This window comes from Sciurus carolinensis, chromosome 7, assembly GCF_902686445.1.
Source record: "Sciurus carolinensis chromosome 7, mSciCar1.2, whole genome shotgun sequence".
Classification (NCBI taxonomy): domain Eukaryota; kingdom Metazoa; phylum Chordata; class Mammalia; order Rodentia; family Sciuridae; genus Sciurus; species Sciurus carolinensis.
This window is the reverse complement of record NC_062219.1, coordinates 107,249,737-107,268,906: the sequence shown is the minus strand read 5'-3', so window position 1 is coordinate 107,268,906 and position 19,170 is coordinate 107,249,737. Positions and strand designations below refer to the sequence as shown.

At 36.6% G+C, this 19,170-nt stretch overlaps 1 pseudogene; it reads left to right on the top strand.

Moving 5' to 3' along the window:
* Positions 1 to 4,961: 4,961 nt before the first annotated feature.
* On the top strand, positions 4,962 to 5,059 carry LOC124989894 (uncharacterized; annotated as a pseudogene).
* Positions 5,060 to 19,170: the final 14,111 nt, after the last annotated feature.

Genomic DNA, 19,170 nt, shown 5'->3' with positions numbered 1-19,170 from the left:
CAGGTTCCATTTAGTCATGTGCAAGTCACATAGAGTTGGCTCTCTGTATTCAAAGTTTCTGCATCTGTGGAATCAACCAACTACAGAACAAAAATATTCGTAAGAATAATTGCATCTGTACTGAACATTTACATATTTTTTCTTCATTGTTATTCCCTACACAATAAAAGAACTATTTACATAACATCTACAATATATTAGATATTACAAATAATCTAAAGATTATTTAAAATATACAGGAGGATATGCATAGGTTATATGCAAATATAACATTGTTTTCATAGTGACTTGACTTGAGCCTCATCAGGCTGGTTATCTACAGAAATCTGAAGGCAATTCCCCGTGAATACTAAGGGACAATTGTATTTGATTATTCTTAAAGAGAAACTGGATAGGTTGGTATGACTTGGTCAAGAAAGGGTCTCACTAATATTAAATTATAAGTACTGACCTACCAAAGTTATATTAAAGACATTATATCTTGCTGGTCCTTTTAAAATTCCTTTTATTTCTATATGATATCATAAAACTGCCTATAAAATGATTTTCTTTACCACAATTATAGTCACATTTTATTATTTATGTTGTCAAAGACTATTTTTTTAAATGATTCTACAGGTAATGCAAAATGAATGATTCTTCTTCTACCATTAACACCACTATATTCTGAAATTCTCTTCCTATTTGCAATCATCTGGCTTATGAAGGTTTTTTCCGGGTTCTCAGTCTTTGCTTTAGGAAGTGTATTGAGTCTTAATGTGTGATGTGGCCAACTTGCCATATTTGTCATGTCCTTCAATTTTGGAGAAATATGTTGACAGGTTGACTTATTGACCAAAACAGACAACTTAAGGAAATATTCCATAGCAATAAAATTCAGAGAAAAAAATTGAGAGTCAGTAAATTCTACAAAGATAAATTTAAGCAAAATTTTTTTGTTTTGTTGTGTTTGACTTCTGTTCCAAATCCTAAGACTCTGAAGTTACATCAACCTTTATAACACTTAGGATGTTTTGCCAAAGTCACTTCCTCTATATGAGGCTACACAGATTGAATCTAGTCCAGGCTTAATGTCTCTTCCTGTGTTTTAAAAAAATTTTCTTCACTTTTGATTTTTCAATTTGGTAATATAACATTCAACACTCAAGAACAAAGCCTTTGATTAGCATATGCTGTCTACATAAGTCAGACAGTGATTTGAGACTGAAGTTTAAAGAAATTCCTTAGAAGTAAAAATGTTTTTATTCTTTAATTTTAAAAAATTTAACATAGAAAATACTGAACAGCACAGCAAATTACAAAATATTAAATATTATTGAAAAAACTTTAAAATTGTAAAATTTTAAAATATTTAGCTATAATTTCATGATTTTCATTTTACTTTTACTAAAATCTCATCACCAAAACTTAAGAAAAAACTCTTTTGATCACATGTTAAATGTTATTTAAAGCCAGATTTTCTCAGAATAAACAGGGATTGCAGAAGTGTATACCAGATTTGTGTAGGTACCTTTACTTTCAGCCTCTAGTTTATTGACACATATAATCTTAAAAAGACCTTAGTCAGACCTTATACTAAATTATTCTACAATTCGAATATGAGGCTTCCACCAAAAGTTCATGTGCAAGACAGTGCAAGAAGATCCAGAGGTGATATGATTAGATTATGAGAGCTTCAACCTAATTAGTGGATTAATCCACTGATATGGAAAAACTGAGTGATCACTTTGGGCCGGCTGTGTGTAGCTGGAGGATGTGGGTCACTGGGGGCTGCTTTTGGGGTGTATATTTTATCACTGGTGGGTGGAGCTCTCTCTGCTCCTATTTGCCATGTCCAGAGCTATTTTCTTTCCCTGCACCTTTCTGCCTGCCTCACCTCAGTCCCAGAGCCAACCATAGACTGAACCTCTGAACCATGATCCAAAATAAACTTTTCCTCCTGGGTATTTCTCTGAGTCCTGCTGGTCACAGTGATACAAAGCTGACAACTTATGAAAATATGCCATAGCAATACAATTCAGAGAAAAATACAACACTAATTTTTAAAGATTGTTTCTCCTTAGCTTGTGTTCTGACAATTTGTTTCCTACTTCAGTTTTATTTTATCATTTTTCAGGTTCTTCCTCTTTTTCTCCGTATATATAAGATTTCCTAATATGTATCACTAACTTTGAGTCCCATTTCAACTTGAGACCTATATTGATGCTTTCCCCCATACACCTTGAAAGTAATTCTAATCCCACCCACTCAAAACAGGATCCATAATTGGTTTTCCACAAGTTCTCCATCTTCTCTCTTTTGCTATCTCAGTAAAGGGAATATCCCTTCATCTAGTTTCACAAGTCTCAAAAATAGAATAATCAAGTGGTTTTACTCTGCCTTTTCTTGCATGTAAAATTCATCAAATCTGTCTCATAACTTGTCTTAGATGTCTCTTGAATATGTTCACTCCTCTTCATCTCCATCACTAATTGCAAATCACACCTGACCATCATCTTTTACCAAATCACTGGCATATCCCTAGGAAGGGAATGGGTTACAGAGCCTCCACTGACACTTTCCCTCCCATCATCTTACACCTCAATCTTTATTGCATGACTTCCTCTCACCTCTAGCTCTTTCAAGACTGTCCCTCCCTATCAATCATAGCTGTTAACCCTTGCAGTCTTTATATAATTTCCCACGTTGGTACTTTTGTACATGCTGTTCTATTGGCCTGTAATGCTCTTTCCTCTTTCTTAGTCACCTGATTAATTCCTACTCTTCCAAAATATCTCAGCTCACATCACACCTCCTTTGGGAAATTTCTCTGACCTCGATCTCTGGGTTAAACTCCATTATTATCTTTTTCACAGAGGCAAACCTGTCCCCTTCCAGCCTTATTATAATAATCAATTTGTGTAGTTGTTTGATGGAATTTGTTTCTCTTACATTGGTGGGATTACAGCGAATAAGAAGAAATAAGTGTAAAATTTTCCTGACCCACAATATGTGCTCTTTAAATATTTGTTGAATGAATGAATAAAGTCATGAGTCACTACTAACATCAAATTTTGTGGTACTCATCTTTCATTTCACAAAATTTTGATTTGATTTTAAGATATATTAACTTTATAATATACCTTAACTTGTTTATAATAACTATACTTATGATGAAGAGCTGTAATTTACATACTTAATCCATGAAATTTGAAAGCACAGAAACCATTGCCCAGAAAACATATCACCTACTGCATGCAATGATTATTAATACTTTTACTGCTTGTTTTTTGGTGGGGGGGGCAGTCCTGGGAACTGAACCCAGAGTTCATGAATGCCAATAAGTGCTCTTACCACTGAGCTACCTCCCTAGCCCTTTTCATTTTTTTGTTTTGAGATGAGATCTTACTACATACTCAAACTGGACTCAAACCTGTAGTTTCCCTACCTGAACCTGTGCTGCCACTGAGATTAGAAACTTGTGCCACCACACCTGGCAATATGCTCATTTTATACATAGTTAACAAAAGACAATACATATTTTCCCAATAGAAGACAAAATACACTGAATATATAATTTTATAGACTTCTCATTTGTGCTGGGTTATACTTGTACGATATTTCCAGAAACCTAGAAATCACCATTACATCTGATAAATGCTTCCTTTTTACTTTCACTGATAAATAATGGGCAAACTAGGAAAATTACAAGATATAACTTAGTTCCAATAATGCTGTCTATACATGTACTGTTAAATTAACAGACTGTAATGACTTATTCTAATGTGTATATTTGATTCAACTATTTGATTTTTCTTATTATTAATGTTGTAGCATTTTTAAAGTTTCTGTCCACTAATACCCATTCTATGAAGATACTTATGCCAATCATGTCAACTGTGACACATGGTAAATCAAATTACTTGTCAGTCCCACCAGTTTTTTATTTTCAAAGAAAGAAATGTGGTAATTTGTATGATCAGCCTAGCTCCTGCATTTAATTTCATAATTATTGCTATTTAAGATTGATCTGAAATGGAGAGTAAAACAAACTATAATTGTTGTCTTTATTAATCCAAATTTCTTTTTCCTAATGACTATTTGTGTGAGATTAGTTTAGGGAATGAAAGTCTATTGAGTTTACCCATTACTGAGGATTATTGATATGCCTCCTCTTATAGAAGAGGCACAGAACCAATTGTGATTGCAAATATTCTGGGAAGTCCTGCAATAAAAGTAGTCTATTTGACTTTGTTTAAACCACTGTTTCCTAAAATTATTTATTCTTATGACTCCATTTTATGTACCACAACATATTATGTAACATGGTGTATTATGTAACAACACATTTTACATAACATATCGCTAGCTGGGAAATGACAGCTTTGTCTTGGGACTGCAGCTCTTTGGACCTTAAACAGTTGAATTATGTAACTTTTCTTTTGTTTTCATAAGCTTGGTTGTTTCAACAAGTATAACCTGTGTCTGTGGGGCCGAGTGTAAGCAGTTTCACAGCATGGCCATCTGTTCCAAATTCTTGATATAAAATTTTCCATTAATTCAACTCAGAAGCATTTTCCTTACAGCAAATTAACAGACTGGAAATTTAGAGTCAGTAAATTCAGGGTCATTCTGCTCAGCAATCAACCTTTCTTTCCAGGGATACTGGCAGGGCATGGGGGAGTTTTGTTGTCCTGGGGTCATCTCAGTCTTAACTCCTGCAATGAGATATCTGGAGCCCAAAGACTAATATCCTTAGTACTATTGCTTGCTGTTACAAATTCTCCTGATAATGCAATAGGGATCAAAACAGTGTTGATCGCAAAATATTGCTTCAGTTCAGGGGCTAGCACTGAATTAAAAACTCAAGAAAAGAAAATCTATCCTTTAAATTTCATAGAAGTGATGATGCCTTAACTTTTACTGGGCATTTTCTGTTATGCAAATTATATTTTAATATACTACAAAAAATTTAGTATGGTGCTCACTTCGTCAGCATACTGTAAAATGGGAATAATACAGAAAAGATTAGCATGACCCCTGCAGAAAGACACAAATTCATGAAGCATTCCATATTGAAAAAAACTGAAATACATTACATAGCTTTGTTTATTTAAAGTAGATTTGAATGTTTCTATATCTGCAAGTATTTATTAACAAGTGACTTTAAAAGTACAACATGAAAAATAAAAATGCCAATCTATTCTAATGGATTTTATTTTTTAATAATGTAATTGCAGATTTCATCTCTCAAAGGAAAAAACAGTAGCAGCAACCATCAGAATATTTTGGCAGATACTACTCATTTTCCTGGGTATGCTACAGTGTGCTCCTTGCCCTCAGGGTGTGGAGCCATCCTTATCGGGGACACACCCACCTTTCCATAGTCTCAATGTCTCCTTTTCCTTTCTTTCCAAGTTAGGTGATCTTATTTGGGGTTTTATTTAAATTTCATCTACTAACCTGGCAAACAGTTGCTGAAAACCTCAAGATAAATGTACTGGCATCATGATTTGCCAATACACTCTAATACAAAGAAGGATACTAGGTTTTTAATGTAGGGGAGAATGTCAAAAAATATAATGAAAATATTTGATTTTTCAATAATCTAGGAAGCTGGAATCTAAGATGTTAAGTATAGTAGATTGGAAACTTTTCAAAAACACTATGAGATGTTCAATGACCTTATTATACCCATTTTCTGTGAATGTCTGACATTTTTGAAGCACTCAATAAATGTGTGCTGATAGAATGAGTGAGTTAATTACTAACTGTAAATTACATAAAAAGATTCATAACCCTTTGAATTTTATGAAATACTTTCAAAGTAATTGAGCACAGAAGTCAACTGAGGAACCCAGGATGGAGTCTTAGGAAGGTCCATCATAGTGCAAGCCTAAAGTCTAAAGCTTCAAGTTAAAAACTCAAAACCATTATGGAACATCAAGAACGTACAGATAAAAGTCACAACCCATATATTTTTAGATATCATTTTATTTCTTTAGAGTTCTATTTCTTATTTTAATGTCTTAACATTTTACCATGCAAGTTTAACACATTTAAATCCCTATCTTAACCCCATCCAAAATATTTAACTTAGATTTAATTGATAATCATTATATAATATAAACATGGTTTTTAGTTAGATTGATCCTAAATCTTTACCAATTGAAGTCCATTTAAAAGAAGGTTAAAGGTGTGACTTAATATTCAATGTTACAGAAAAGTATATAGAGACAGTTGTACTGATGAAATGTTAGAGTGACCCCAAGTACTAATCAAGGTTTTAATTTTCTTAGACTGAAGAAGAATTGTTGATGTTAAATTATTGAAAATGTTCACAACAACAAAATCATGAAATTGTTTATGTTATGTCATTAACAAAAATCACTCCCGATTATGAGAAAGGTTTCCCAATCCTCATTGCTAATTATGGGATTTTGAAATCTATTTTACGGTTTTACAGAGAATTAACCTAACTGCAATTGCCAGAAGTGGATTTCAAGGGCTTTAAAAAAAAGAACAAAAACAAGATAAGTTTTGTTTTTTTTACCAGTCTGGGAGTAAATAACCAGCAGAGTGACTCAGTGCAACTGTCAAGGACCCATGCTCCCTTTTACATGAAAATACTTAGCATGGTCTCTTCATGCTCCTGGTCTTCTATTGTGTAATAACTTATTTATCTTCCAACTAGAAAAAAATATCCATATAAGGAAAAACATGGTTAAAAGTAAAACGGAGAGGAGAAGGACCCAAATTGGAACAACTTCTGAGTAACATCAACCGTATCTCATTTGTCAAAATCTAGATGGCAGGCTCCTCTCTCTATAAAACCATTGCAAGGAAAGAATTCTCTAGCTGAAAGCATTATTATAAAATGGGAAATTTGGGAAATTTCTTGGAATGAAGAATCTGGACCGGAGATAAAAGAGGTAACTGGCAATGGATGCTAAAATTAAAAAGTAAGTCTATGCCAGGCATGGTGGTACACTCCTGTAATCCTATTGACTCAGGAGACTAAGGCAGGAGGATCCCAAGTTCAAGGCCAGCCTCGGCAACTTAGCAACTTAGTGAGACTCTGTCTCAATACAAAAAATAAAAAGCACTTAGATGTGTCTCAGTAGTTAAGTACCTCTGAATTCAGTCCCTTGTAGAAAAAAAAAAAATAGGTAAGCTTATAAGAAAAGAATGAAACATTCTTAAAATTGAGAAGGGTTTGTTTGATGTATATAGATGCTCCATTGCTTGGGACATAAAGATTTAAAATCGTTATGTCTTGCTAATTTATGCTTAGAAATGAAATGATTTGTGTACAATGAATCAAAATGCAATCTGTAAAAAATAAATAATTAAATAAATAAATAATTTTTTTAAAAAACAACAAATTAAAGCAAAACAACAAAAAATGAATGCTGGAGAGGATGTGGAGAAAAAGCAATATTTACACTCTGTTTGTGGGAATGTATATTAGCTCATCTGTTAAGGAGAACAGTGTGAAGTCCCTAAACAACTAAAATAGAGCTGCCATATATGATCCAGCTATCCCACTTCTAAGTGTATATCCAAAAGAAATGGAATAAAAATGTTAAAGAGATTAAAAAAAGAAAAGAATAAAACAAATGTGACTGCAAAGATCCCAGAGATTACCTCCCAAATATCCCTGAAGGTGTTAATTGTTTTCATGCACTGCTTACTTTACAACAGTGTTATTTAAAATTTCATAATTGTTTATATAATTACCCAATGTATAGATAATTTTATATGACCCTATTCTGATCTCACAATTTTGGCAAGATTGTATCAATGATTCAAATTAAACTTCCTTTGTCTACATGTTTAGTTTTTAGTTTATTTGTAGGAACATAGATTTTATTGGCAAACTCACCACTAAAACACATTTAAGTAACACTAAGGAAAAATGAGTAAGTTCTACAAGTCATCTTCACCTGTCTCACAATTTTGGCAAGATTGTATCAATGGTTCAAATTAAACTTCCTTTGTCTACATGTTTAGTTTTTAGTTTATTTGTAGGAACATAGATTTTATTGGCAAACTCACCACTAAAACACATTTAAGTAACACTAAGGAAAAATGAGTAAGTTCTACAAGTCATCTTCACCTGTATGATATATGAAACCTAAGAAAACCCACTGGGTTATCTGGTCTGTCTGGCATCCTGCCCTTTCCTGCCATTGCCTTTGGCCAATATTTCCTGAGTATGACTACTCAAGCACTTACGTCCTAATGACAGAACAGATTCTCAGAGCACTGAGATCCAGATGGTGGCCAGGTGTGCATTAAGGTAGACCAAAAGAATTTGCTGAAAATGCTGTTTCAAGTGGGAAAAAAGGATGGAAAATAATTCAGCCTTGAATCACTAAGAGGCCTCATCAAGATGCCCCTCATTTCCTTGTTTCTGTCATAAGTACACATCAGCCATCTTTCTGAAGGTAATATCATACAACAAATTATTCACTTATTAAATAATTATGTCACTCTAAGCCTCCATACATGGCTTATTACATGTATGCAATTGCATTCTCTAAACTGTACTCTGCCAATTGAGAGTGTTTCGTTGACTATTTTATAATACATTAAATTTTCTGTAACAGGGGTTGGTTCTATGCTGGGTGGATCTATGTTTTCTGTAAAAGCAAAGATATTTAGGTAAATATCATCATAATTATAATGCATTTTTTTCAAAAACTAATGTTTATACTTAATGCCAACATATTTATCATTTTAATTAATTTAAATACACATATATATCTAGAACTTTTAGCATATTGTTGTATATTTATATTTATTTCTGTAAAATAGTGCATAGAATGCTATTGTGTTTCAATACAAATAAGATAGTTATTAATAATCATCCACCCTACAAGAACATAGTCAGGAGAATATAAGTAGAAATGAAACATTGCCCACCAGAAAAATTGTACTTTGTTATAAAATGTTTGCACTTTATGGTTTTATCAGATAGTACTGGTGATCTGCTGCTTTAATTAAAATCTAATTACAACAACTGGATCAAATAAGGGTTTATTTTTTTCTGATAAGATGAAATCTAAATATAGAACCATTTTGGTCAGCAGCTCCACAAAACCCTCAATATTATAAATACCTTCCATCTTTTTGTTCCACCATCCTTTGCACAAAATTCTTATGCCCATGATTTTCATGGCCACAAGAGGACTGTTCAACCACTAGCTCCTGCGTGTTTTGCTACAAGCAGAAGAACATGTCAATAGTGTTCTGATAGCCCTTTATCAGGCAAGGAGTACCAGCTCTTGAAATTTTATCTTGTTTGGAATGGATAACTAGGGATGTTGTTTTGTTTTACCTGGTCACAAACTGTGAGGAAAAGCATATCTTTTTGTAAACAAAAATAAGGAGAGTGAATATTGTGAAATCAACCAATAGAATGTCATAATTATTTTCTATTTCCATTATATTAATGTTTCTCCACCTAAGAAGGAAATTTCAGCAGTTAGTTTAATGGTCTAGTTAGCTTTTACTAGCAATTCATGCATTGGGCAGCATCCCATCTATAAAATAGAAAGGTGTTCCAATGAATCAAGCAGCATAGGTGGACTTATGGAGAAAAGCACTGAGGAAAGGAGAAATGAGGTAAAGGAAATGAATTAGTCATTTGAAATTTACTTTCCCAGTAACTTAAGGGTTAAGCAGAGGAGACTTATCAGGTCAGTTCTGGTTGATGGACCCCTTCTGATTTGTTGCTGTGATCCTCTCTTGGTTTTAGAAAACTGGACAAGTGGCACTTAGCATGTGTGACTCTGATCTGATTTTATTTGATGTGTTTGGACCCAATATAAAAGTTCACTTCAAAACAGTGGCCTCATAAATTTTATTTAATATTGGGGAAATTTGATTACTCTTAGTCAGGGCTATTTCCCTCACTGGAGGTAAAGTTGCCCCTTTTGTTTTCCACATTAAAGCTTTTCCTGTATATTTGTGCTCACTTGACCTGGAATTCACTTTTGTCAACATCACATCAAAAGTACTGTCTCTGGTATCATTGGTAACTCCACTGGGACATTGAGACAAACTCAAGGTGAAAGCTTTTGGGTGGAATTTCAGACATGATCCTTATCAGTGATTGTGCAAGGATTCTCTTTCCTCCAGAATTTCTGTGTTGGATAACCTTCCAATATCCCCAGCTCACTACTGTTTTTGTTTTGTTCCCCTTCTTACTCTTTAGTCAAAGTTCCCTCTCTTCTCCCCATCCTCTTCCTTCTACTTTTATTCCTCTCTAAATCTTTCTCTCTCTCACCTCATACAAATTATAAGATCAAAGGACCTAAGCTTGTTCCACAAGGCTTGCCGTAACTCCCCTGTTGGATTACTAGGGAACAACATGAACTGTGTGGATACAAATGGTGATCATTAACATAGTCCTGGGGACCTGGTTGAGTCTTTGAACTCTAATGGAATCCACTAGCCTTTCTCCTCCTACTTTTCCTCCTCCTCCTCCTCCCTTTTTGTGGTTGTGATACTGGGGATTAAACCAAGGGGTTCTTTACCACTGAGCTCCATCCCCAGGTCTTTTTATTTTTTATTTTGAGATAAGGTGTCACTCACTAAGTTGCCCAGATTGACCTTGAACCTGCAGTTCTCTTGCCCCAGCCTTCTATATTGTTGGGATTGCAGGTATGTATCAGAGAATGCTGCTTTGTTCTTCTTAAAGTTCTTTCATTTCCTTCCTTTTGTTACCCAAGTCGTAGGCAGGAGGCTTGACTTTGGAGATCCAATAAATCATGTATAGCCTCTTGCCTCAAAATGCAACCAGAAAAGGTAATACAGAACAACATGAAAGAACTGTAATTAGTGCAGATGCACTGGAAAGAAAAGGAGACCCATTTTCTTGGTCCTGTCTTTAAGGGACTAACAGTGACTTTGAGTTTTTATAGAACAGGGAGTGAAGGCAAGGGTTAGGGGACTTTCATAGATGGAGGGTTTTCACAATTGCCAAAGCAGATGATATTCATCTAGTGTGGTCTGTCCATCATTATTTCAGGATTAGTTGGTTCTTGTCCCTGATAGTTAGTCAGATTAGTTAGCCATGAACAGATGAGTAGGAGAAAGGATGATAAAAGGCAGATATTAGGCATATCCATTAGGAAAAATCCATGAGTCTTAAATCTGAAACCACTAGGAACCTTATTGGAAAAGGCAACTATTTGGAAAATGAGAGTTGGAATGTCCAACCTTCAGCAAACTTTAAATAAGTACAATCCTTTGAGGGAACTATTATTTAAAACCATGGAGAATCTTCTAGAAGCAGGTAAGCTTCAGGAAAGTTGTGCCTAGTATATAAGAATCTCCAATATATAATTATAATCCCTTAAGGAAATTGCCATTTCTAAATCACATCTTGACACCAGGACCCTCCCTTGTTACCAAAACTTTGTCACAACCACCCCAACTACCACTTGTAACTACCACATCAGGACCCTTATAAAGAAAGTTTGCTGAGGATAATCGAAAAGGCAATAAACTAATTACAGATTGTGAGAAACTGAGATGAGGACCAGTGAGTTCAAAAATCCTTAAAATTTCTAATGTTGCCAGATTCAGTAGTCCGTGCCTGTGATCCCAGTGACTCGGGAGGCTGAGGCTAGAGGAGCACAAGATCAAAACCTGCCTCAGGAGAGGCCCTAGGTAATTTAGCAAAAATTTTAAAAAATTTAAAAAGTTAAATAAAAAGGGCTGGGGATGTGGCTCAGGATTTTAGTGCCTCTGGATTCAATCTCCAGTGCACACATCCCCCCCAAAAAATGTTCAGTTGCATGAAGGACATGTATGTCAACCTCCTTAAGGTGGTCTATTTAGCCTATCCTAAATACCTGTACTCTCTTTCTTTCTAATAAACTTCTGCCTGCTGCTCTGAGCTACTTCTTGAAATCGTTCTGGCAAACTTGCAAAAACAAACAACAAAATGGTGACCAAGAAACTCTCTGGTCAATTTGCCTCCACAGATGGCCTTGATCTGCAATAATAAGAAAGTTTTTGGGGGTGGTATTTTGACTCATTATAAGATGTTTATAGGCTCAAATCTAATTCCACAAATCCATAGTGACTTGGAGCAAAGGAAACAGATGTAAAATGGAGGCAGATATGGCAAATCTTTAATCCTGTTTTATCTACCCATTGGACGTTTGCAGACAATAGCGAAGAGGGTTAGTCTTTGTTACCATCTCTCTGTTACTAGCTCAGGATTGGTCAGGCAGATTTGTCCCTAGTAGGAAAGTTGATGTTATCTGGGGTTAGTTTAGATTTACCATGAGATATTTATTAGATCAAACTTTATTCCTGGAATACAAGGTGACTCTGAAGCAAAGATGATGAATGTAAAATGGAGGCAGAGATGCCAAGTCTTTCATCCTGCTTTTAATCACCCAGAACTGTGACCTGCATGATCAAACCCTGGAAACCAGTGAGGGGTGAAGGGGGATTAAGAAATACACACACATTTAGAAAAGAAAGTGAGATAAGGTAGGACATTGTTCTCTGGTAGAGAAAACATTGACACAGAACTGGTTCTACGTGTTTATTATATATGGTGTCATTATCAGGAAATTAAAGAGTATAGAGGCATTGTTATTTGTGCACTAGAAAGTTACAGGATTAGAAACATTTTTTTTTAATTGTAAACAAATGGGATACATGTTGTTTCTCTGTTTGTACATGGAGTAAGGCATACCATTTGTGTAATCATAAATTTACATAGGGTGATGTTGGTTGATTCATTCTGTTATTTTTGCCCTTCCCCCCACCCCTCCCACCCCTCTTTTCCCTCTATACAGTCCATCCTTCCCCCATTCTTGCCTCCGCTCCCTAACCCTAACTCTAACCCTAAAACTAACCCCTCCCACACCCCATTACGTATCATCATCCACTTATCAGCGAGATCATTCTTCCTTTGTTTTTTTGAGATTGGCTTATCTCACTTAGCATGATATTCTCCAATTTCATCCATTTGCCTGCAAATGCCATAATTTTATCATTCTTTATGGCTGAGTAATATTCCATTGTATATATATGCCACAGTTTCTTTATCCATTCATCAACTGAAGGGCATCTAGGTTGGTTCCACAATCTGGCTGTGGTGAATTCAGTAGCAATGAACATTGATGTGGCTGTATCTCTGTAGTATGCTGATTTTAAGTCCTTTGGGTATAGGCCAAGGAGTGGGATAGCTGGGTCAAATGGTAGTTCCATTCCTAGTTTTCTAAGGAATCTCCATACTGCTTTCCAGAGTGGCTGCACTAATTTGCAACTCCACCAGCAATGTATGAGTGTACCTTTTTCCCCACATCCTCGCCAACACCTGTTGTTGCTTGTATTCTTGATAATCGCCATTCTAACTGGGGTGAGATGGAAACTTAGGGTGGTTTTGATTTGCATTTCTCTTATTACTAGACATGTTGAACATTTTTCCATATGTTTGTTGATTGCGTGTAGGTGTTCTGTGAAGTGTCTGTTCATTTCCTTAGACCATTTGTCGATTGGGTTATTTGTAGTCTTAGTTCTTTATAGATTCTTGAGTTCTTTATAGATTCTGGAGATTAGTGCTCTATCTGAAGTATGATTGGCAAAGATTTTCTCCCACTCTGTAGGCTCTTTCTTCACATTGCTGATAGTTTCCTTTGCTGAGAGAAAGCTTTTTAGTTTGAATCTATCCCAGTTGTTGATTCTTGCTTTTATTTCTTGTGCTATGGGAGTCCTGTTGAGGAAGTCTGGTCCTAAGCTGACATGTTGAAGATCTGGACCTACTTTTTCTTCTATAAGATGCAGGGTCTCTGGTCTGATTCCGAGGTCCTTAATCCATTTTGAGTTTAGTTTCGTACACAGTGAGAGATATGGGTTTAGTTTCATTCTGTTGCATATGGATTTCCAATTTTCCCAGCACCATTTGTTGAAGAGGCTATCTTTTCTCCATTGCATATTTTTGGCCCCTTTGTCTAGTATGAGAAAATTATATTTATTTGGGTTTGTGTCCATGTCCTCTATTCTGTACCATTGATCTACCTGTCTATTTTGGTATCAATACCATGCCGTTTTTGTTACTGTTGCTTTGTAGTATAGTTGAAGTTCTGGTATTGCTATACCCCATGCTTTATTTCTCCTGTGAAGGATAGCTTTAGCTATTCTGGGTTTCTTATTCTTCCAGATGAATTTCATGATTGCTTGTTCTATTTCTGTAAGGTACGTCATTGGGATTTTAATTGGAATTGCATTGAATCTGTATAGCACTTTTGGTAGTATGGCCATTTTGACAATATTAATTCTGCCTATCCAGGAACATGGGAGATCTTTCCATCTTCTAAGGTTTTCTTTAATTTCTTTCTTTAGTGTTCTGTAGTTCTCATTGTAGAGGCCTTTCACCTCTTTTGTGAGATTGATTCCCAAGTATTTTATTTTTTTTGAGGCTATTGTGAATGGGGTAGTTTTCCTAACTTCTCTTTCTGAAGATTCATCACTTATGTATAAAAAGGCATTAGATTTATGAGCATTGATCTTATATCCTGCTACTTTACTAAATTCACTCATGAGTTCTAAGAGTTTTCTGGTGGAATTTCCTAGATCCTCTAAGTATATAATCATATCATCCGAAATAGGGATAGTTTGAGTTCTTCTTTTCCTATTCGTATCCCTTTAATTTCTTTGGTCTCTCTAATTGCTCTGGCTAGAGTTTCAAGGACGATATTGAATAGGAGTGGTGAATGAGGGCATCCCTGCCTTGTTCCAGATTTTAGGGGGAATGCTTTCAGTTTTTCACCATTTAGAATGATATTAGCCATGGGCTTAGCGTAGATGGCCTTTACAATGTTAATGAACATTCCCACTATCCCTATTTTTTCTAGTGTTTTGAGCATGAAGGGGTGCTGTATTTTATCAAATGCTTTTTCTGCATCTATTGAAATAATCATGTGATTCTTAACTTTAAGTCTGTTGATATGGTGAATGACATTTATTGATTTCCGAATGTTGAACCAACCTTGCATCCCTGGGATGAAACCCACTTGATCATGGTGCACTATCTTTTTAATATGTTTTTGTATGCGATTTGCTAAAATTTCGTTTAGAATTTTTGTGTCGATGTTCATTAAGGATACTGGTCTAAAATGTTCTTTCCTCGATGTGTCTCTGTCTAGTTTAGGTATCAGGGTGATATTGGCTTCATAGAATGAGTTTGGGAGAGTTCCCTCCTCTTCTATTTCATGGAATACTTTGAAAAGTATTGGAATGAGCTCTTCTTTAAAGGTTTTGTAGAACTCGGCTGAGAACCCATCAGGTCCTGGACTTTTCTTTGTTGGTAGGCTTTTGATGACTTCTTCTATTTCATTACTTGAAATTGGTCTATTTAAATTGTGTATGTCCTCCTCGTTTAGTTTAGGCAATTCATATGTCTCTAGAAACTTGTTGATATCTTCAAAATTTTCTATTTTGTTGGAGTATAGATTTTCAAAATAGCTTCTAATTATGTTTTGTATTTCAATCATGTCTGTTGTGATATTTCCTTGTTCATTCCGAATTTTGGTGATTTGGGTTTTCTCTCGTCTTCTCTTTGTGAGTGTGGCTAAAGGTTTATCAATTTTGTTTATTTTTTCAAAGAACCAACTATTTATTTTGTCAATTTTTTGTATTGTTTCTTTTGTTTCAATTTCATTGATTTCAGCTCTGAGTTTAACTATTTCCTGCCTTCTACTACTTTTGGTGTTGGTCTGTTCTTCTTTTTCTAGGGCCTTGAGTTTTAGCGTTAGGTCGTTTATTTGTTGAGTTTTACTTCTTTTATTGAATGCGCTCCATGAAATGAATCTTCCTCTAAGTACTGCTTTCATAGTGTCCCAGAGATTTTGATATGATGTTTCTTTGTTCTCATTTACCTCTAAGAATTTTTTAATTTCCTTCCTAATATCTTCTATTATCCATTCATCATATAATAGCATATTGTTTAATCTCCACGTGTTGGAGTAATTTCTGTTTTTTTCATTTATTTCTAATTTCATTTATTTCTAATTTCAATCCATTATGATCTGATAGAATACAAGGAAGTTTCTCTATCTTCTTGTATTTGCTGACATTAGCTTTGTGGCATAATATATGATCTATTTTAGAGAAGAATCCATGTGCTGCTGAGAATAAAGTGTATTCACTCTTCGTTGGATAGTATATTCTATAAATGTCTGTTAAGTCTAAATTATTGATTGTGTTATTGAGTTCTATGGTTTCTTTGTTCAATTTTTGTTTGGAAGATCTGTCCAGTGGTGAGAGAGGCATGTTAAAATCACCTAGTGTTATTGTATTATGGTCTATTTGGTTTCTGAGATTGAGAAGGATTTGTTTGACATACATGGGTGAGCCACTATTTGGGGCATAGATATTTATGATTGTTATATCTTGCTGATTTATGCTTCCCTTAAGCAGTATGAAATGTCCTTCTTTATCCCTTCTGACTAACTTTGGCTTGAATTCCACATTATCTGAAATGAGGATGGATACTCCAGCTTTTTTGCTGGGTCCATGTGCATGGTATGTTTTTTCCCATCCTTTCACCTTTTGTCTACGGGTATCTCTTTCTATGAGATGAGTCTCTTGCAGGCAACATATTGTTGGATCTTTCTTTTTTATCCAATCTGCCAGTCTATGTCTTTTGATTGATGAATTCAGGCCATTAATATTCAGGGTTATTATTGTGATATGATTTGTATTCCCAGTCATTTGACTCATTTTATTCATTTATGTGTTTATTTTTGACATGACTTGCTTCCTCTTTATTTGAGAGTTCCTTTAGGATAACTCCTGCCTTTGCTGATTTGCTTCTTTGTTTTTCATCTCTTCCTCATGGAATATTTTGCTGAGAATGTTCAGTAATGCTGGCTTTCTTTTTGTATATTCTTTTAGCTTTTGTTTATCATGGAAGGATTTTATTTCATCGTCAAATCTGAAGGTAAGTTTTGCTGGGTATAAGATTCTTGGTTGGCATCCATTTTCTTTTAGGGCTTGAAAAATGTTATTCCAGGCCCTTCTAGTTTTTAAGGTCTGAATTGAAAAATCTGCTGATATCCGTATTGGTTTCCCCCTGAATGTAATTTGGTTCTTCTCTCTCACATTCTTTAAAATTCTGTCTTTATTTTGTATGTTAGGTATTTTCATTATAATGTGCCTTGGTGTGGGTCTGTTGTAATTTTGTGTATTTGGAGTCCTATAAACCTTTTGAACTTGATTTTCCATTTCATTCTTCAGATTTGGTAAATTTTCTGAAATTATTTCATTGAATAGATTGTTCATTCCTTTGATTTGTTTCTCTAAGCCTTCCTCAGTCCCAATAATTCTCAAATTTGGCCTCTTCATGATATCCCATAGTTCTTGGAGATTCTGTTCATGATTTCTTACCATCTTCTCTGTTTGTTCAACTTTGTTTTCAAGGTTAAATATTTTGTCTTCAATATCTTAGTTTCTGTCTTCCAGGTGTTCTATCCTATTGGTTGTGCTTTCTATGGAGTTCTTAATTTGGTTTATTGTTTCCTTCATTTCAAGAATTTCTGTTTGGTTTTTTTTCAATATTTCTCTTTATTGAAATGGTCTTTTGCTTCCTGTATTTGCTCTTTTAACTGTCGATTGGTGCGTTCATTCAATGCCTGCATTTGCTCTTTCATTTCATCATTTGCTTCCCTTATCATGTTAATTATGTACATTCTGAACTCCCTTTCTGACATTTCTTCTGCCATGCTGTCATTGGATTTTATTGATGTAACATCCAGATTTGTTTGAGGCATTTTCTTCCCTTGTTTTCTCATGTCCTTCAGGTATCAGTGGACTGCTGAGATGTTGCAGATTTCCTCTATTGAAGATTGCTAGTCTATCCCCTCTTATCCTTCAGCAGCCTGAAGTCTTGGAGGAAGTTGATGATGCGGTGCTCCCCAAGGAAGCTGCCTCTCTAGGGGTGGTGGTCTTCAGGTGGGGTACATTCCCTGCTATTGGGCAGAGGTGCCTCCACTTGTTGACCAATGGTCATCCAAGGGGGAACTAGGCTGTGGGCTGAGGCAAGGCCTGTTTGTGCCTGTGTCTCTGGTTTTACCATCCTTGTGGGAAAACCTCACCCGGCGGGGAATACTCACCCGGTGGGGAGGTCTTGCTGGTCAGTTCCCCTCCTAGAGGTTCCCCTCAGTCCACAATTACCGCCTGGGCAGGGCAGCCTTCCCAGGCAATGTTCCCAGGGGCCTGGACCCACCTCCTGGGCCTGGGAGCCTCACCCTTCGCAGACGAGTCTCCTTAGGTTGCCCCTCCTCAGAGAAGCTGCCCGCAGTCCTGGAACCTTCGCTCCACCTCTCAGCTTGTCTCTGTGTAGCTCTTTCACCAAAAGGTGCCTAGGTCCCCGGACCGTGCTTTGCACCTAATCACCTGGCTATGCGACCCCTCCTCAGAGAAGCCACCTGGAGCCTCGTACATATGCTCCGAGCCCCAGTGACCTGACGCTCGCCTCTTCCTCCAGGCAGCCACCCGGTGTTCTGTGTGGGCGCTTGGAGACCAAGCAACTCACTGCGCACCTCCACCTCCTCAGGATGCCCCCCCCCCCCCGTTGTTCAGTAGGTTGCTCTGGGTCCAAACAGCTCACCACCCAGCTCTTCCTCTGGCAGCCGCCGGAGCCCTGGCAGGTTGCTCCGAAACCAAGCGTTGTGCTGCACGGCCTCCTCTGCAAAGTTCCCCGCTGTCCGTGTTCACTGCTCCAGTGGGGAGATGGGTATCTTGCCGCCTGGGCAGGGCAGCCTTCCCAGGCAACGTTCCCAGGGGCCCGGACCTACCTCCTGGGCCTGGGAGCCTTACCCTTTGCAGACGAGTCTCCTTAGGCTGACTCTCCTCAGAGAATCTGCCCGCAGTCCTGGAACCTTCACTCCGCCCCTCAGCAGCTCTTCCACCGAAAAACCGCATAGGACCTGGGACCCTGTTCTGCACCTAATCGCCTGCCTATGCAGGCCGTCCTCTGGGCAGCCGCCGAAGCCTGGCGGTTTACTCTGAAACCAAGTGCTGTGCTGAGCAGCTTCCTCTGCAAAGTTCCCAGTGGTCCATGTTTACCGCTCCAGTGGGGGGAGGGGTGTCTCGCCGGGCAACTCTACTTCACAAAGTTCCCTGCATTCCGGGGCTACTGCCCCATCCGGACGCCTC